This window comes from Neophocaena asiaeorientalis, unplaced genomic scaffold (assembly GCF_003031525.2).
Source record: "Neophocaena asiaeorientalis asiaeorientalis breed wild unplaced genomic scaffold, Neophocaena_asiaeorientalis_V1.1 scaffold737, whole genome shotgun sequence".
NCBI classification, from domain to species: domain Eukaryota; kingdom Metazoa; phylum Chordata; class Mammalia; order Artiodactyla; family Phocoenidae; genus Neophocaena; species Neophocaena asiaeorientalis.
Window position 1 is genome coordinate 1,050,073 of NW_020175012.1, and position 19,594 is coordinate 1,069,666.

Genomic DNA, 19,594 nt, shown 5'->3' on the forward strand with positions numbered 1-19,594 from the left:
CAGCAAAGTCCCTCCTCCCTTCCCCCCCACCCCCTCCTCTCCTCTCCCCTCCCTTCCCCTCTCATGCTTCTCTGTCTAAAAGAGGGCAAACCTCCTCTTTTACTCCATATCTAGGGCTCTTCCCACCCCTTTCTCCCACCCCCAGGTCTGCTTCTCACCTGAATTTTTTTCCCTTCACCCACTTCCTCAACCCTGATTCACTACTTTGCATTTGTCTGTATGTTGCTTTGCAAGTATTTTAAAGCCTGGTTGTGTCACTCCCAATATAGATTATAGAGGAGGTGAGGTCAGGGACTGTTTTATACTGTCTCTGCACCCCTCTCGATGGCAGCTCGGGCCTGAGCCCACAGAGAGGGCTCCACGCTGTCTGGTGGGCTGCAGCCCCTCCTCATTCCTCAGCACGACGGTCCGTGGAGAGCCCGCCTGGCCAGTCCAGCTCTCCTCCAGGGCTCTTCGAAGGACCTTGGCTAGACTCTGACAGGTGTGTATCTCACTGATTAATTTAGGCCCCTTTCAAACCTTGACACCTGCTGGCACCAAATGTTTATCGAGCAGAAGGTATTGGAAATGCAGCATCTAGCGATAGCAGGACTCTGACCGGATGGAGAAGGAGAGAAAGGACGAGGGAGGGGTGGGGGAAGGGAGGCGCCAGGCTGAGTTTCAGCTTCAGGACGACTCTCAGGGTGAGATACAGGCGGTTCCGCGTGGGACATTCACCAAGGTGATCCTCCTGTGGCCTCCTCAGCAGAGCAAACTTGGGTGCGCCCAGCGCTCAGCTTTGCCCCCATGGAAACACTCACACACCCCCGCCTTTTCCCCAGCCAGCCTCCGCTAGGAGGGTCCCAGGACCAAAGCTGCTCATCTGGGCAGGGCTTCCCAAAGACTCCACGAAGACTTGTGCACCTTCACTGCAGCCTGGTGAGGGAGGTGTTAGTACCCTCTTTGCTCAGACAGGCAAACTGAGGCTGTTCGGTGATATCAAAAAAGCAGTGAAGAGCAGAGGTCAGGTGCCCTTTGCTCTCAGAGCTACGTCTGCTTAGAGTTCTGGGTCTCAACTTGGGGCAAAGAAAATAATTCTACTGCCTGGGTCCGACCCCCAGATATTCTGACTTCACCCATGTGCGTGTGGCCTGGGAATCCGCCATGTGTAGGAACCACGAATATGCAACAAGGTTAGGAGTGATGATTTAGATGCTATTAGAAGGTGTGTGTGTGCGTGTGTGTGTGTGTGTGTAAAAGCATCTTCCCAGGCTGATACCAGCACAGGTGTAGCCAACGGATTCAGTGACCTTGGGCCCTCAGGGCACCAGGTGGACTGAGATGGCTCTGGGGTCTTGCCCCTGGAAGGGAAGGAGCTGCACCACCATAGCGCACACTGTCTCTGGAATGCCATCCTGTTTCTGTGACTGCTCTTATGTCCCCGGTGAGTCACAGTCACAGTCACGACCTGTGCAGGAGAACTACAGATCCGATGGCAAGCGTCCTTCTTAACACCTTAGCTTCTTCCTCCGGGAAACTCATAAAGACAGTAAGCTCAGTGAGGGCAGAGAACCAGTCCCAGTCATCATTGCCTGTGTCGTGGCACCAAGGAGGGGCTCTGCAGATCTTGGTGGAATGTTGAGTGGAGGAAACCCAGAGCCAAAAAACCTGCTTAGCCCTGTTTTACAAACAGGGAGATGGATCTGGAGAGGGAAGGGTAATGATGATAGTAATTTGTGGAATAATTGATGGGCCAGCCACAAAGTGAGATGCTCTTCCTACATCAGCTCCCCTAATCTTCCAACTGCACTGTGCATAGGCATCATTAGCTCCCATTTTACAGATGAGGAAACTGAGGCTCAGAGAGGTCAAAATTTTGCCAGAGGTTACACAGCAAGTAAGGGGTCAGATACACTGTGCCAGGCTGCCCCAGAGCTTTTATTTTGTTATTTATTTAGTTATTTTGGCTGCTCCAGGTCATACTTGCGGCACGTAGGATCTCCATTGCGGCATGCAGGATCTTTTAGTTGTGGCACGTGAACTCTTAGCTGCAGCATGCATGCAGGATCTAGTTCCCTGACCAGGGATCGAACCCGGGCCCCCCGCATTGGGAGCGCAGAGTCTTACCCACTGGACCACCAGGGAAGCCCCTACGAGTGACTTTAAATTCTTGGTTTTCCCCTTTTCACCAGCTTCTGAATGATTAACAAATTTCAAAGCAAATCATGCAGTGATCAGCGTAGACCTCTCATTTCGATAAACAACGTCTTCTCTGGAAACAGCGGAGAGTGGTCTTCAGGGAGCAGTCGCCTGGGCTGCAGGAATAAGGGGGAGTCTATTACCGAGAAGAACCCACACGCAGCCCCTGGGGACCGGCTGCCTCTGACCTCAGCGTCCTTTTTCATCTCTAATTTCTGTGATTCTGGAATTCCGCTTAAGCCTCATGCAGTGCCCTGAATCACTCCTGAGCTGAACTTTCGCTAAAGAATGTCAAGGTGTTCAATCACGCCCGGTGGTGATTAGGAAGAAGACGCGGAACAACCTGTTTTTGAGTCCCTGCTCTCCTGGGTGCAGGGCTGGAAAAGGATGTGAGGACATAGTCGGGTCTTGTCCAGGACCTGCGCTTGCACAGCCAGAATCCCAGCACTCTCTTGACCTCTCGGAGCCCCCGTTGACCTGGCCCAGGATGTGCTGACCAGCAAGCAGGTGGCCCCTGCCCTGGAAAAGTGTTATTTTTCACTCCCTGCCCTGGAAAAGTGTTATTTTTCACTCCCTGCTTGTTCCCTCGTTGCCTGCTTTCTCTTAGGCTCTGACTTATCTCTTGTAGGTCAAAGGCTAAGGAATTCAGATTCAGAATGAGATTACAATGTATTTTAGAAACCAGACAGGGATGGATTTAAGTTGAATTCAGGACTGTGTGGAGGGAGTAGCAATGGCATTTTCTACAACCTGGGATCCCCTTGGGCTCGCTATCCAAGCTTTGAAGGTGGGCAGTGGCCAGGCCTGCCGACTCTGCAGGAAGATTCCCGGAGTTGAGGTTGAGCCTTGAGTTCAAAGCTAGTCGTTACTCGGGTAACCTTGGAAAAATGACTTTGCATCTCTAAATCTCAGCGTAATTATCTATAAGTGGACTTAATAATAAATACTACTTCAACTAATTAACATGGGAACCGCTCAACACTAGGTATGTGACAGCGCTTTGACAAGTGAAATATACTATCCAAATGTTAGTTAGGCTTTGTACTTTCAAAATGCCTCCTTTATTTAAAAAAAAAATGTCTTCTCCTGGAGTGGGGTGAGGACATTCCCCCATGTTGGATTCCTTCTCCCACTTTTACCAGGACCCTTGTCCGCCACGAGTGTTCAGGCAAGAATGAGGGCGTGGTAGGGACAGGGGCCAGGGGAACCCTCAGGTCATTCAGGCCTCCCTGCAACCTTAAATCGCAATCTTCCTCTTGGTGGAGGAGACTCAAATCACGTGAGAGGCCCTGGGAGAGAAGGGGCGTCCAGAGCAAGGAGGTGTGGGGTCCCAGTGCCCGCTTAGCCCCCATCCCAGTCCAGCAGAGGCCCTGGCCAGAGCCTTCGGAAGCTGCCGAAGCTCCAGGAGGGAGGCCCTCCCAGCACTGCGTAGCTGGGCCCTGAGCCTCTCTCCTGAATAAATGCCCCCCCATGAGGTTACACCTGCACCCTTGACCTTTGGAGGGTCCCAACAAGTCTGAATGGATTCCTGAGGGGCCAGTAGCCAAGGGCACCTGTGTGTACATGGGTGGGTATACTCGGCTAATTCCAGACACTCTTGATCTCTTGTAGCTCATGCACGGGTGCCAGCTCCACACCAGGTACCAGGTGTGCTCCCGGGGCAGAGGGATGGATGGGCTAGAGGCCCATCCCAGAATGGGTTTCCACCTACAAGTAGCCTCCTTTGTGGCTGCTGGGGAGGAACGCAGAGAGAGCAGGTATAATGGGGAAACGCCAAGTTATGAATGACTCCAGAGGCTGTAATTAACTGGTTCTCAGCTGCTGTATTTTAAGACACAAATATCGTCACCAGACGTTTCACAGCCACCCCAGAAGCTTGCTCCTCTCAGAAGCCCCCTCTTCCTTGAAGGTGGGACTTCCCTTCTCAGGTAGACCTAGGCGTCCAGGATGACCTGCGTCTTACAGCTCCCTCTTCTCTGCTGAAAACTGGCTGAAGAGGTATCATGGGGCTGGAGCCTGGATCCCCACCCTTCACAGACCTGCTGGGTGGCTGGAGGCACCTGGCATCCACGGGGCCCCTTCTAAAGCCCAGAAACAGCCAGGATGGGCTCCTTCCTGCTGCAGAGCAAGAAAGGGCGCACCTCGGTGGTGGTGAGTTCTTTTCTCAGGCAGACTGTGAACTCATGAGTCAGAGAAGTGGAAGAGTCTTTAATGCTCCTGACTCTGCTACCTCATTGTGTAGGTGGGAAAAAATAAGGCATAGAGAGAGCACTGACCTGCCTAAAGCCAGACAGCTGGTGTGGAAGAACCAGGAAGCAAACTCAGGGCCTTTGGCTGAGGGCTGGCTCTCAGGAAGCTGGGGTTCATTCCCACCTGAGGAATGTGGGACAGCCATGTAGACACACCGGGCCCAGGATAGCCTTGAACTTTGAGATTCTGGACATCACGAGAGATGTCCAGATTCATGGAGTTATATGGCATGTTTATCACCCCAACAACAATTTCCTGGCTTAAAACAATTTTCTATTATCTTTCATAGTTGTGTGTGTTGACCAGGCTCAGCTGGACGGTTTCTGTTGGGGCCTCTCACACAGTGACTGTCAGATGGAGGCTGGATGGGTTTAGCCATCCCAGACGGTTTCTTCACTCACGCCTGGTGCCTCAGTCGGGATGGCTGGAACAGCTGGAACAGCTGGGGACTGGCTGGGCTTCTCCACACAGCCGGCTTGGGCTTCCTCACAGCATAGCCGTCTCAGGGTACTCAGCCTACTTACATGGTGGTGGGCTTCCCCCAGAGTGAGCACTCTAGGAGGCCCAGAGGAATCGGCAAGACTGCTAGGACTCAGCTTCAGAAGTCACATGGCATCACATCCACTGCAATTCACTGGTCAAGAGCAAATTACGGGGCTAGCTCACATCCACGGGAAGGGGCCACACAAGGGCGTGAATGCCGGCAGGCATCACTGGGAACCAGCTCTTGCAATAAGAAACACACCGGCTAGAATAAATAAAAAGAGAGTGGCCTTTTGTCTCACCAGGGAAAAGGTTTTCTACATAACTTGGTTCCCTAATTGATATTTTGCTCAGGGCCTCCCTCTTTCTACTCCTAACTTCCCCTCCCCTAGCCTCCTATCTCCTTCTGCTGTCCCCAGTGCCACCTCATTTGGCTTAGTGGAAAGGAAATGGACTTTGAAATGAGACTGCTATGCTTTTGAATCTCAGTGCCATTACTTATTAGCTGTGTGACCTTGAACAGTTGAAGCCTCAGTTTATCCATCCTGAAAATGGGGAAAAAATAATTGCAGCGACCATCTTATCTTCTTAGAAAGTGGTTGAGCTAGTGAAGGGCACTCACACATGGGCACAGTCCCAGCACAGGTAAATCCCTCTGTGAGGGTCCCCTTCCTCACTGACTCATCTCAGAGGACCCAGAACATGGAGGCAGCAGATTCGCAGATGTCCCTCACCAATGTACCCACAGCTCTTTCTTGATGGATATCAAACAGAACCTCCTCCTCCATCGGCTGCCCCTCATCCCTGCCACCAAAAGCAGCTTGAGGAAAAAGGGAAAATTCATCCTCTTCACAGGTTGTTTGCTTCCCTCCATGTCAAACAAACCGGTTTGACAGACTTCTCCCTGTCTGAAGTATCAGGCTATCTGAGAGCTGCATTAGACCCAGCTTGAGTAAACGTCATTTATTTTGGAACTACTTCCTGGTTTCTTTTCATTCAGAGGAATCTAGTCTCGGTGTCAGAAAACCTGGTTTGAGTCCTAGCTCTGCTAGCAACTTGCGCTGTGGTCCTGGCCAAATCTTAAAGCTCAGTTTCCTTATCTGAAAGGTGTGGATGCTAATAATTACTTCTTTCAGAAAAAAATGAGATAGTGTATTTGAGAGGGACTTGGGGACTACAGAGTGCTATATGAACACGTGGGATTTTTACTATCAAAACCACTGTTTGGGGCTTCCCTGGTGGCGCAGTGGTTGAGAGTCCGCCTGCCGATGCAGGGGACGCGGGTTCGTGCCCCGGTCGGGGAAGATCCCACGTGCCGCGGAGCGGCTGGGCCCGTGAGCCATTGCCGCCGAGCCTGCGCGTCTGGAGCCTGGGCTCCGCAACGGGAGAGGCCACAACAGTGAGAGCAACTTGCGCTGTGGTCCTGGCCAAATCTTAAAGCTCAGTTTCCTTATCTGAAAGGTGTGGATGCTAATAATTACTTCTTTCAGAAAAAAATGAGATAGTGTATTTGAGAGGGACTTGGGGACTACAGAGTGCTATATGAACACGTGGGATTTTTAATATAAAAACCACTGTTTGGGCCCAAGCTGATGAGAAAGAGAGGAAGGAGAGAGGGAGGGAGGGAGAAATCATCACAATAACCTTAGAAAATAAGTTACTGCGGGAATTCCCTGGTGGCGCAGTGAATACGAATCCACCTGCCAATGCAGGGGACATGGGTTCAATCTCTGGTCCGGGAAGATCCCACATGCCGTGCAGCAACTAAGCCTGTGTGCCACAACTACTGAGCCTGCACTTTACAGCCCGCAAGCCACAACTACTGAGCCCACATGCCACAACTACTGAAGCCCGTGCACCTAGAGCCCATGCTCCGCAACAAGAGAAGCCACCGCAATGAGAAGCCCGCGCACCACAGTGAATAGTAGCCCCCGCTCACGGCAGTTAGAGAAATCCTGTGCAGAGCAAAGAAGACCCAACACAGCCAAAAGTAAAAAAGAAGAAAGAAAGAAAATAAGTTACTGAGATTATTTCCATTTTACAGATGAGAAAACTGAGCCACAAAGGCATGCAATAGCTTCCCCAAGTTCACACAGCATGTGGTAGAGTTCCAGAGCTAGAATTCCCAATGCTGTCCCTGTGGGTCCCACCTGTGCTGGGCCCTCAAAATAGAAGACGAGAAAGACCCTGTTCTTGGTCCCAGGTAGCTTACCTCCTGGGAGAAGAGGATTCAAGCTGGAATGCTTGTCTTGGACTTGCTATTAGAGACAATTCTGGCCTCCAGGAGAGTTTTTCTTGGCAGTGACCCACTGAAAGGAGAAGTTATCAACAGAGAAAAATAGCCATTACGGATTTGACCAGAGCAGAACATTTTTAAATGTATCCATCCACAAAATTACATTTTTGGGAAGATAGTCTGTGTTTGCTAAACAGCTGAGAATCTGAAAAAAAAAAATACTTCCCATGGCACAGAAGAAAAATATTATGAATGTGTTTGCAGTGCTCTATGATTTAAAAAATGACTCCATCAATTCTCATCATGTTTCACATGAAATGGGAAGGGAAGGGAAGCTGTCTTTGCAGGACCCTCTTTGTGTAAGGAGCACAGGGGTGCTGGGTGCTTCCGCTTTACTGTTCACTGCCCCTCCTTCAGAACCGGAGCCCCGTCCTGGACCTTGAGGGTCACCCTCCTCCTACAGCCCCTCTCTGCACCCCAAGCTTCAGGTTTCTTCCCCTTCGCTTCTTATCACCGTCGTGCACACTGGCTTTAGCCAACAGAGAACAAATCACTTTTTGCACATTTCAGCCTTCCTGCTCAGACCATCCACAGGAGTGGTGGGAACAAGGGACAACCTCCCACGGGAACTAAGTCCTCCTGTGTGTCAAGCACGGTGTGATGTGCTGTGTATTCATGATTTCATTTCATCCACAATTAGTGCTATTATTATTTCCATTTTCAGATGTGGAATGGAGGCTTGTAGAGCTTAAATAATTTGCCCAAACCTACATAGCCAATCAATGGTGGCACCAGGATTCAAACCCAGGTCTGTCTGACTCCACGGCTCATGTCCTTAACCATCATGCTACACTGTCCCTACTCAGAAGAAGGCAGACTCCAATTATTTTTAAATGTTCTATTGAAGTGTAATCCACTTAACGATTTTACATTGGTTTCAGGTGTCAGAATAAAACTGTTTTAGAAGGCATCCGTACATTTGTCTGGTGACACAAGGTGTAGAGTAACTTCATTCATTCAATCATTCTTTTCATTTATTGGCTCATGAATCCATGTATTGATTCCTATGACATATAATAGCTATACATCTAGGAGTATATTTCTGCCGAGTGCCTGAAAGTGTGGGCTCTGGGGTCAGACCACAAGAGTTCAAATCCCAGCTTCACCGTTTACTAGCTCTGGGACTTCGGGCAAGTTCCTTAATCATTTTGTGCCTTAACACAGTGTTTGGCACACAGTAAATATACCAGAATGTTAGTCTTCATTTTTATTCCCCATAACAGGTACTGTGCTAGGCACTGCCAAAAACCAAAAGACTATGGCACAAGAGTGAAAAGTGACTTTATTCCCTGAGTCTTAGGGTAGCACTGAAACTTCGGAATGATGGGGTGTTGATTGGATTTTGTTTTAGGATTTTTCATCTGGATCTGGTTGTGCATAAGTTGGATCAAAGGACAGGGAGACTGGCTAAGAGACTGCAGTAATAGTGCCAGTGACAGCTCATTCCAATATGGTAGCCTAGACAGAAGACAGGACAGGACGTGGGGACTTATTGGACTAGGGCTCTCATATAGTGGGGAGCAGTGTCCTAGAAGAGTGAGGCTTCCAGCCCAGAGAAGTGGGAGAACTCAGAGGCCACCAACAGAAACGGGGAACAGAGGAGGAGAGGCCACTGGGAGGAAAGATATTGATGAAGTCTCTACCTTTGCAGAACCAGGACGGGGAGGCTGCCCTTGCCTGTTCAAGGCTCTGGACTGTTGTCTGGACTCTTTACCTCTTGGGTATTGGTCAAAAGACGACCCCGCTCAGAGGTTGGGCCATGACCAGAGTCCCCCTGGAGCCCCCCAGGGTAGACCCAATTTGGAACTTGGCTTTCGCACCACTAACCCTGTGTTTCATCCATGTAACCCAGCTGTCATTTTCTTGCTCCTTGCTGCCCTGTCTGCCTTTCATATTTTTGGATCAGAAGCCAATAAAGGGAAAGCATTATTGAGGCCTCAACCTGCCCTACTAGAGTGAGAAGCCCCTTTCAGGCCCAAGGAGGTACAGGGGCCAGGCCTAGGAAGTCCAGTAGGGAGTGAACTGCAGCTCCACCCCCTTTGCCCCCCAAAGAGAAAGGGCTCACACCCTGCTGGGAGAGGTCCGGGGTGTCACGGACAGTGGGTAGTCAGGTGTAGGGTTGGGGCTGAGGTTGGAGCCGCTGAAGGGCCAAGGGCTGAAGCTTCAGGTCCAGTGCAGGGGATGGTAGACTGAGGACACCGGGGAGAAGCAACTCTAGGTTATTGGATCCCCAGGCATGGTGAGCGAGGGAGCTAGCATCTCAAGATGCCCCTTCCACTTTCTTTATATCCCCAATCCCTAGCACAGCCCCCGGCACCTAGTAAATGCTCGATCAATCTATTGACTGAATGAAGAAATGAATGAACAAATGCCAGATTCCCAAGCCTTTTCCACTTGTGGTGGGAGCAGGACTGACTGCCTACTTGGCCCTGAGTAGGGAGGGAGGCGTGAGAAGCAGCCTCTGCCTGTTGATGAGCTAGAAGCAGAGCCTCCATTCTGAGGGGCCCGTAACAGCGGAAGGATGCTGCAGCAGTGTCCATGGCAGGGACGGCCGGGGTGGGGACGCGCCAGGCTGCCTGCCAAAGAAAGTCAGCTGCTGGCCAGCTTGGCTCCCCAGCCAGAGGTTGCAGACCCTGGGATAGATGGCGGCATTGGATATGCAAATCTATGCAAATGGTGTCACAGAAATGCTCTCAGGTTCCCAGAGAAAGGCTGTTAATATCCACCACTGGGCAGCTGGCCTCTGGCAGCAAGTCATTATATCACCATCCTGTGGCAAACATCCCCAAACCTCCCTAAAATCCTGCTGGATGTGGGTCTCACTTCAGGCCACTGGAGACAGAAGGATGGAGCAGCAATGGAATTTCAAATGTGCTCTATTGTTTGATCTACGCTGATGTCGTCTGAGATGAGCCAGTGACCTCAGATCAGGGTCTGAAGAGCTGGCCATGGGCAGTGTGAGCTCTGGGCTTTTCTCTGAGGATGAATGAAGCTTGGGGCTTCGGGGTTCCGGACTCCTGAGGGAGGATGAGACAGAGGAAAAGGCCAGGGAGGCTGGGGTTCAGAGCTATCTCACCCCAAACCTAAAGAGGAGGTGGGCTTGAGGTCAGAGCCAGGACCTTGCACTTGCAGAGGCCAGAGAGGCCGAGGTGAGATGGCTGAGCTGAGGGAGTCTTAGCAGAGGAGGAGCTAGAGGCTGGAGATGGCAGAGGCCGGGAGAGGTGGGTGTGCAGTGAGCCCCGCCATGTAGATAATGGGGGGCCCAGGACTCCCTCATGTGCACTCACTCCCTCATTCATTCTTTCCATGGCTGTCACTGTGCTCACTGCTGGGGAAGGTGCGGTGAACATGTTGTGGACCTGTGGGCTGGTGGGAGAATGGATGCTAAGCAAATCGCTAAGAGTACTGGGTCAAAGGAGAGGTGGGATGCCATAGAGAACAGGCATGTCCAGTCTAGTCTCAAGCGGTGAGGAGGGCTTCCTGGGGGACCTGAGGCCCAAGCTAGGACCTGGCAGATAAATCAGAGTTGACTAAATGGGAGGCTGGGATGAGGGTCGGGTGGGGAAGCATTCCAGGCAGAGAGACATAAGTGCAAAGGACCTGGGGTGGGAAGAGGCAGGAGGCTCCCTGGAAGCTGAAAGATGACCCAGGTGGCTGAGCGAGGGGGAGGGATACAGGATGAGGGTCAAGGGTAGGCAGAGGCCAGGATACACTATAGGCGACGCTCAGGACATTGGGCTTGATCCTAAGGCAGTGAGAAGCCATTCAAGGGTTTTTTTGAATCAGGGGAGTGTTGTGATCAGATTGATGACTTCAAGATGTCCCTGTACCTGCTGGAGAATGAATGGGGGGCAGGAAAAGCTATCAAAATCGTGCCCTTGAATGACCTGTGCAATGTTGCCGTGGTCATTGTAGGATGAGGTACTGCTGGATGTGAGACATAAGAACTTGGATCTTAGGAACAAGGTCCTGAGCAAAACCTCTTCTTCCATGTCCCCTGGTGGTGGCATAAAAAATTAACCACGGTCCCTAACCAGAAGACAAAATCCGCTGTCCTCTTCTCATCTTCTTTGTCCCTGCTCAGGGTAGGAGGGGAGGGGGACTTGCCTGCCTGTCTGGCCCCCTGCCCTGCCTCCTGCCTGTTCTCTTCCCGCAGGGCACCTCCCTGGAACTACCCCTCTGACACTCACCTATGGTGGAAATCACCCCTCCAAGTACCCGTCCCAGCGTCACGCGCAGCCGTGCCAAGAAGGACCTGGGAGGCGGGAGGTGGGGGGGGGGAAGAAGAACCAGCCCAGATTGACCTCCATTGCCCGTGCTCCTTCTTTTGTGATTTGGGTGTTTATCCTTCCCAGGGTCAGCCCTGCTGCCCCAGGTACTTCCCACGCTCTTGCCAACAAACAGAGACTGAAGCGGGGCAAGACAGGCTTTCAAGGAAGTGCTCCCTGGCCAGCAATATCTTACTCTGTGGTTACAGACAACACAGACAGGCGTGTCTATGGGCCATATAAACAAGAGGCAACATGTGACACTAAACTCAAGATTAAAAGGAACCGTCAACTGGAGCTGACTGTGCTCATCCAGGTGTCACCAGAAACAGCTGTACGCCGTCTGCCAGTGGGTACCACCAGCTGGAGCAGCTCTCCCCAACACCCTGGCTTTGCTTTTCTCCATGGCAGGAAGGCAGCGCTGAGGTTGGAGGCCAACCCGAGTGACAGGGATGATGGAGGCCAGGTGGCAGCTGAGGGGAGGAGGCGGTGTCACCTCTCCCTCCCCACCCCCCAGGCCTTGTTTATGCTAACAAAGGCGAGGAATGAATTACTGATAAGTGGCCTCTTTTAAAGGGAAATTATTCAAGAGAGCTGGTGAGATTCTGCAGACATTCATCTTCCCAGCTCTGTGAAGCTGGCTCTGAGATGGGGAAAGGTAAGGGAGATGATTCATGACCATGGCCCTCCATCCATCACTCGGGGTGTCCTCAGTAATGGGGAAGCAGGATTGATGGGCCCCGGGTCCCGGGTTGGCAGTGTGCTGGGAATCCACCGGCTCCATCTCATTAGCTGGGGCAACAAGACCACGAATCACTGGGACTTGAGAACCTGGCACCCAACTTGATGCCAAGGGACAGTCACCGGGAGTGGCAGGAGGAGGTGGGTTCACTTTGCCAGAAAATGCCCTCAGCCCTGTGCAGGTTGATCCTGGAGAGGGGGATGCCTGCTGAGGGACCGTGCAGGAGACCATGAGCGCTCACTGGTCTGGGAGTCAGGAGACGAGGCCCGGCTCTGCCTCTTTCCCCTCCTGACCCCAGCTTCATAAAATGAACAGATTAGAAATCACAAACCACTGGGCCCCATGGGCTATATTCAGGCTTGTTTTCTTGAACCTGCATGGCGTAGGACCATATCGTGTTTGAAATCCTATTTGGGGGAATTCCCTAGCAGTCCAGTTGTTAGGAAACCGTGTTTCTGCTGCAGGGGACACGGGTTCGATCCCTGGATGGGGAACTGAGATCCTGAACGTGTGGCATGGCAAAAAAACCCCCAACAAATCTGAATTTGTTGTCAACTTTAAAAGAAAACTCAGATAACTGGCTTTTTGGGGGGAAATATCCGATCTAGCCATTAGCTGGGGCTGAGTACAGCTGCCCCCCTGATGAGGGAGGCACCCCACCACCACCTTTGTCATCCAGCCCCCATCCCCTCATCTCTGATTCTGTACCACGGTCCATTCTCTCAGCCTCATCTGTCTCCAGTTTCTAAAGCCTTTGCTGCTCCCAGTTCCGGAGGTGGCCTCCGCCAGACTTCACTCAGGTAAAGCCAGTCAGTGCGTTGCTTGATGCCTGCCCTGTGTGCCGTGGGCCCCCTGCCCCACGTCCCTGGGCTTCCCCCTTGATGTTGAGGTGCAGACCCCACTCAGCAGCCACATGTGCGCAGCCTAAAAGGGCTGGGGAGTTAATGCTCAGAGAGCCGAAACTTTGATCAGTGGAAAGTGGAGGCTAGTGGAAGATTCTTCCGTCCGTCTCCTTCCCAGGAGATGCCCCTGAGACATAAAACTTCTTGAAATGCTCTTGCAGGATTGAGCAGTCAGTTGCACGTGGCAGACGCCAGCTCAGCCGTGTGTCCCCATAGTGGCTCTCCCCTTCCCTGCCTCCCTCTCCCCCCCTCCCCCAGGGCTTGCACTCCCTAATAAAGGGGACGACACGGGCCTCTGCCTCAGGCCCTGCCTGCTGGGAAGCCCAGGTGAAGACACTGGTATCAGATGGGACCCTGGACAGCAGCCCCTCTAGGTGGGATTTTAGAAGTGGATTACTGGCTGGGGTTCTGGCATTAGGAAGCCCATTGCTAGGGATCGGTAGGATGGTAATAACCCTGGCATCACAATGATGAAAGCTCTCACCTGTGGAACCCCGGGCAGAGGTGCAGGTGGAAGGTGAGACCTCAGGGTATGCAGTGACCATGGTGTCTGGACAGCGTGGTGATCATAATGATGGTGAAGCGTGAGGCTTTTGGTCGGCTGCATTTCGAAAGCCTTGAAAAGAAAGAAGAGTTAGGCTCTTGCTAGCTCGAGAAAGGGCCCTGGAAACCTGGGATGGGAATGAATGTGTGGGTGAGACTGAGAATCTCAAATCCCTGGGGCCCTGGACCCTTCAGGCTGGCAGGTGCAGTCATCTTCCCCTTGACAGAGAGAGAAAAGTTCTCTGGCTTGGAGAACGTGCAGTGGCTCCCTGAGGCAGGCGCCTCCCAAAATGATTCCTGTTCCTCAAAATCTGCCCCCCACCCCCGCCACCATTTGTTGCCTCCAGGGCAACGACCTAGATCAAGTCTCAGTACTCAGAAAGGACAGCCCTGTTTCAGAAGGAAATAGCTTATATGGGGAAGTAATTGTAGGCTGTGACCCCTGGGAGCTGCCAGAACTAGGGAAGCACAGGACACGTGGACTCGAGGGTGTAGGGCAGAGGAAGTGGGAGGGGAGAGAAGGCTTCACGGGAGAATTTACTGATATGGGAACACTCACCTTGGACTCAGGATCAAGTGTTAGGACCCAGAGCTGGTCATAACAGTATGATGGGATGGCTTCTTAGAACCTGGCCATGGCAATGGGCTATGAAAAATGAGTAGAAATGCCAGAACTTCCTCGACATAGCATTGAAGAGGGGTCGGAAGGTTCAGGAAGGTGAGGTTTTTATAATGGGCTTTCTATGTACGACCTGGGAATTTACCAGTTGACAATTGTTATAGGTTGAATTGTGTCCCCCAAAAGGTATGTTGAAACCCTAATTCCCAGCACCTGTGGATGTAATCTTGTGTGGAAATAGGATCTTTGCAGATGTAACCAAGTTAAAATGAGGTCATTAGGGTGACCCCTAATACGACTTGTGTCCCTATAAGTAAAGGAGAGGACACACAGAGAAGCAAAGGCAGAGACTGGAGTTATGTGGCCACAATCCAAGGAACTGGGAGAGGTAAAGAAGGATCCTCACCTAGGGCTTTGGAGGGAGCTTGGCCCTGCCAACACCTCGAGTTCAGACGTCTGGCCTCCAGAACTGTGAGAGAATCAATCTCTCTTGTTTAAAGCCACCCAGTTGTGGTACTTGGCTATGGCAGCCCTAGGCAACTACTACTGCTGTTTTCTCCAGGGGCCCCGAGAGGAACCTCCCTCACAAAGGCAATAATAAGGGATGCCCTGGTGGGGCAGGGGTGAGGGGGCACCAGCACTTAGAGAAAGTCCATGGTGGCTGCCCTCAACAGGCTGGGACTGATGGTGGAACTCGGCTCCCTGTTCCCGATGGGCCTGATAGGATTCTGCACCAGCAGAGGCCAGGTGGTGACACTTCAGCATGAGAGGCACATGGGCAGCAAGGTGACAGTAGAAACCGGGGCACCTTGACGTGCAGGGGTTCTTGGCAATGGCCGATCAGCCATGGTGCGAGAAAGATGGGCAACCAGTGAGGGTGTTGCTTAACTTGTTTCATTTTTCAAAATATAAAGAAATGGTGAACAGAAGGATGACATCGAACCCTCACATGGTTTCCAGATGTAAGTTAGTTCACAGACCCAGTGTCCATTGATAGAAAGGGAAGAGGGTCCTCTTGAGGAAGGACCATACAAAGCCATCACAGTTGAGATGATAAATATTCCCCCAATCCCTTCCCAGAGGACCTACAGCCATTTGCTAAGGTAACTACATATGGAAGGAAGGACAGTACCTACATTTCCAAGGACTGTTAGTTGCAGGTGCTGACCTAACACTGACAGCAAGGGATCCGACCTGCCATCACGGGCTTCCAGCTAGCGAGGAGGCATCTTGGAGCAAAGGTGGCAAAGGTACATTGGTCCAAGTCAGTCTTCTGGAGGATCCATGGGCCAACCCTGGGGTTATTTCCCTGTCCCTGAGTGTATAACTGGAACGGCTATACCAAGGAGCTGGCAGAGACCTCACACTTGGCTTCACAAATGTGAATGAGGGCCATTATGGTAGGATGGGCCAAGTGGGGGGCCCTGAAACTTCCCTCCAGCTCAGTGCCAGCCAAGATAGTAAATCAGAAGAATTATTGCCACATTCTGGGAGAAATTGCAAAGATTAATGCCACCATTAAAAACTTAGAGGATGTCGAGTTTGTGCTCCCCGTCATAGACTCATTCAGTTCACCATTCTGGCCCTGCTCAAACCAAATTGATCACAGGGAAGGACGTGGCCAAGCATACACTTAACCAGGTGGCGACCCTGATTGTAGCTTCTGTGCCACATGTGGTCATTTTACTAGAGCAGGTCAAACAGCTTCTGACATTTGTATGAGGCTACCGATCAAGCAAATGCCTTCTTCTCCATTCATTTTCACGTGACGGGGACAGATTTGCTGTCTTACCTGAGGGCTGTGCTAATTCTCTTATTCTCTGTCATAGTGTAGTCCAAAGGGACTCCAATCATCTTGAATTCTGTAGAACATCACACTGGTTCACGACGTTGATAGCTTCATGCAGATCATACCTGGTAAGCACAAGATGGAAAACGCTGAATGCCCTAGAAAGATACTTGTGAACTGGAGGTGGAAGATAACCACACGGAAATCTAGGGACCTGCCATGCCACGCTGGTGACATTTTTAGGGATCCAGCAGTCTGGAGCATTCCAGGATGTCCCCTCTAACATAAAAGACATATTGTTGCATCGCATACCTCCTGCCACTAAGAAAGGGACACAGTGCTTCGGGGGAGCCTCTTTGGATTTTTGAGGTAGATTATAGCACATTTGGAAATACTTCTCTGACCCATTTGTTGAGTGACTTGAAAACTACAAGGTGTGAGTGGGGCCCAAAGCAGAAAAGGGTTCTGCTTGGGGTTCTGCCTCTGGTGCAAGCAGCCCGGCCCTGGGACTGTATATCCCTACAGACCAGAGAGTGCGGCTGGTACATGGTTGGTAAGGATGCTGTGAGGAGTCTTGGCAAAGCACCAGGAGGAAAGCTGCAGTGCACACGCCCTGGAGCCCTGGAGTACAGCTGTGCCTTCTGAAGCTCCTTTTGGTGTGACCTTAGGCCCTGGTAGAGACCAAGGCCACGCAGTACCAGTCGCCTGTGAGACATGAGCTTCTCGCGAGGGGCCAGCTTCGTATCAGATCATGGAGTCGTGGAGTCAAGTGGGCAGAGTCCATTGTGTGGTGGAAACGGTATATTCAGGAAGAGGTCCACATAGGATCAAAGGGCACGAATAAATTAAATGAACAGTTGACCAGATCCCCATGTCATTGACCTGTAATATACCAACACACACCCCCCAACTCACACTCACGAACTCATGGTGGGTTTCCTGTCACTGACCAACAGAGGGGGAAAGAACTGGGGCCTGGATACCGATAGGCTGGCACATTGTGTTTGTGGTTACGGAAAATGGCCCTGAAGACCAGTGATGCTGGGGAATCCTATCGGTGCAGAGCCATGAGTAGTATACTGGCTTGTCCTCTTCTTACAGAGGGAAATGAGGCCTGACGTATGGATATACATGGACTCCTTGGTGGTGTCAAGTGGCCTGTCTGCTAAGTCCGGGGATTAGAAAGAATATTATTGAAAGATCAGAGATAAGGAAGCCCTGAGAAGAAGTCTGTGAATGGAACTACGGTGGGCACAAAGCACACAGGTCTTTATGTCTCCCATTAATACCACCAGAAGCATCTATGGCAGAGTTGGTTCTCCCCAGTCAGGTGGAAAGGATGATGCATCCACAGCATGTCAGTCAGCCTCTCTCATCAGTCACCCTGGTGCAGATGCAGAGGACGATGGTGGCAGGAATGGGGGCTATGAGGGGCCCACAGCACGGGCTCCCTCTCACCAAGGCTAACCTTGCAGCTGCCAAAGCTGGATGTGCAAACCGGCAGCAGCAGAGACTGACACTGAGCCCTTAATACGGCACCGTTCCGTAAGGAGACTAGTCAGCCTCCTGGTGGTGGGTCAGTCGCGTCAGACCCCTTCAATCCTGGAAGTGAATTGATACTACTCTGGTCTGCCCTCCCTGTCCACAGAGCCTCCACTGGTACCAGCATCTGAGAGTGTACAAAATACCTGATATCTGTATGACATTGTCTCAGACCAGGAAACCCAAGTCACGCAAGGAGGTGTATAACCGATTCATGGTCATGGTCTTCTGTATGCATCACCCTATAGCAGCCAACCTAAGAGAATCGTGAAATGTCCCGTTAATCTAAGGCCCCAGCTTAGGAACAATACCCTAAGGCTTGGGGTACTGTCCTCTAGGAGGCAATATATATGCCGTAATAATGAGCTACATGTGATGCTGTGTCCCCAACAGCTAGAATGCACAGAACTGGGAATCAAGGGGTAGAAGTAAGATTGCCCCTCACACCACTACTCTTAGTGACTCACTTGAGAAATGTGTGCGTCCTTATCCTGTGCGTAGGCTCTTCTGGGTTGGAGGCCCTGGTTCCTGAGTGGCAAATGCTTCCGCGAGGGGACAAAGTAAGGGTACCACTGAACCCGAAATTGTAATTACCTAGACACTCTGGGCTCCTTGTGCCAGTGAACCAGTAAGTAAAGAAAATAGTCACTATGTGGACAGGATTACTAACTCTGGCTCCCGTGAGGAGCTAGGGGTTCTGCTACACAATGGGAGCAGGGAGAAGGATGTCTGGAACTCAGAAGATTCGTTGGGGTGTCTCTTGGTACTCCTATGATAATGACAATCATTACTCAGCAAAGTCAAGGCCATTAGGAGCCTGGACTCCTCAGGGATGAAAGGCCAGGTCCCACAAGGCAAGCAACCCAGACCAGCCAAAGTGTTGGCCACGGGTGAGGGAAACCTACAGTGGAGAGGGGAGAGAGAACATGGTGAGTGTCAGTTGCAGCCTTGGGACCAGAGCCAGCAATGAGGACTGTAGCTTGTTTCACTAATCTTCTTGCCTTACATCTCTTTAAAGTGATGTCTGGCTCCATCTTTAAGGGGACTCTGTGACTGACTGTATTTGTACCTCCCCCTTCAGAACAAAGGTGAAGTTCTCTGCTCACAAAAAAGGAGCCCTTGTTTTGTGCTTTGAGTGTCAGACACGATGGAAAGTCAGGGTGGGTCAGGCCAGGGATGGATGGTATGGACATCTCTTAGGCCACTTCGGGTGCCCTTGGCCTGACCCACCTCTTTTCCTGCTGCAATGGTTACGGTGAGCAGCTCTGCATTGGCTCCAACAGGTACTCCCTGTGGGGGTCTTGTCTCTTGTCTGTGTCACCTGCTGCCTCCCTCTCACCTCCAGCATCATTGACACCAAGACATGGGATGCTGAGGGATCTATTTTGGCACTCATGAATTACTCCAGAAGGGAAGGGAAGTCAGTGCTCAGTGCGGCTAACCATTGACAAATGGAATATTGAATCTAGTGGCTAAATCTTCCCTCTTCCTCTGGACAGGTAGTTTTTGCAGCTTCTTGGGGGTAGTTCCACAAGGCTGAGCAATAAGTTGCCCTTGATAGTGGCCAGCTTGCTGATGCATCCTCGTATTGGATCTGTCTGTCTCACTGCGGTGACTTGTCTTGTTGCGGAGCACGGGCTCTAGAGCGCAGGTTCGTGGCGCGTGGGCTTAGTTGCTCTGCGGCGTGTGGGATCTTCCAGGGCCAGTGATCAAACCCATGTTCCCTGCATTGGCAAGCAGATTCTTAACCACTGCGCCACCAGGGAAATGAGACAGAGACGTCTCTGTCCAAATCACTCTTCTTGCCCCTTACTCTTGTACCCCCTGGTAAAATCATGGCATGCAAGCTTTGCCTCAGGCTCTGCTTCCTTGGGAATCTCCAGTATTAAAGTGGGTGTCCGTTGTCATTTACCATCCAAACCCCACATTACTCATTTATATCCTCTTCCTGGTCCTTGTGATATCTGAGTTTGGGCCCCTGA

The 19,594-nt window shown here is 51.4% G+C and overlaps 1 long non-coding RNA gene across 2 annotated transcripts in view; it reads right to left on the reverse strand.

Annotated features, from left to right (window-relative positions):
• Positions 1-4,041: 4,041 nt before the first annotated feature.
• LOC112411054 (uncharacterized) overlaps positions 4,042-19,594 on the reverse strand; it is a 30,295-nt gene continuing 14,742 nt past the window's right edge. Inside the window, exons 2-5 of one of the 2 annotated variants that reach the window (XR_003005549.1) lie at positions 16,074-16,195; positions 13,604-13,735; positions 7,124-7,220; positions 4,042-5,176 (exon numbers count right to left, since the gene is read on the reverse strand). This is a non-coding gene — a long non-coding RNA (uncharacterized LOC112411054). Of the gene's footprint in view, positions 5,177-7,123; positions 7,221-13,603; positions 13,736-14,221; positions 14,295-16,073; positions 16,196-19,594 lie in introns of those variants that run through there. The other variant, XR_003005550.1, reaches the window with a different exon arrangement.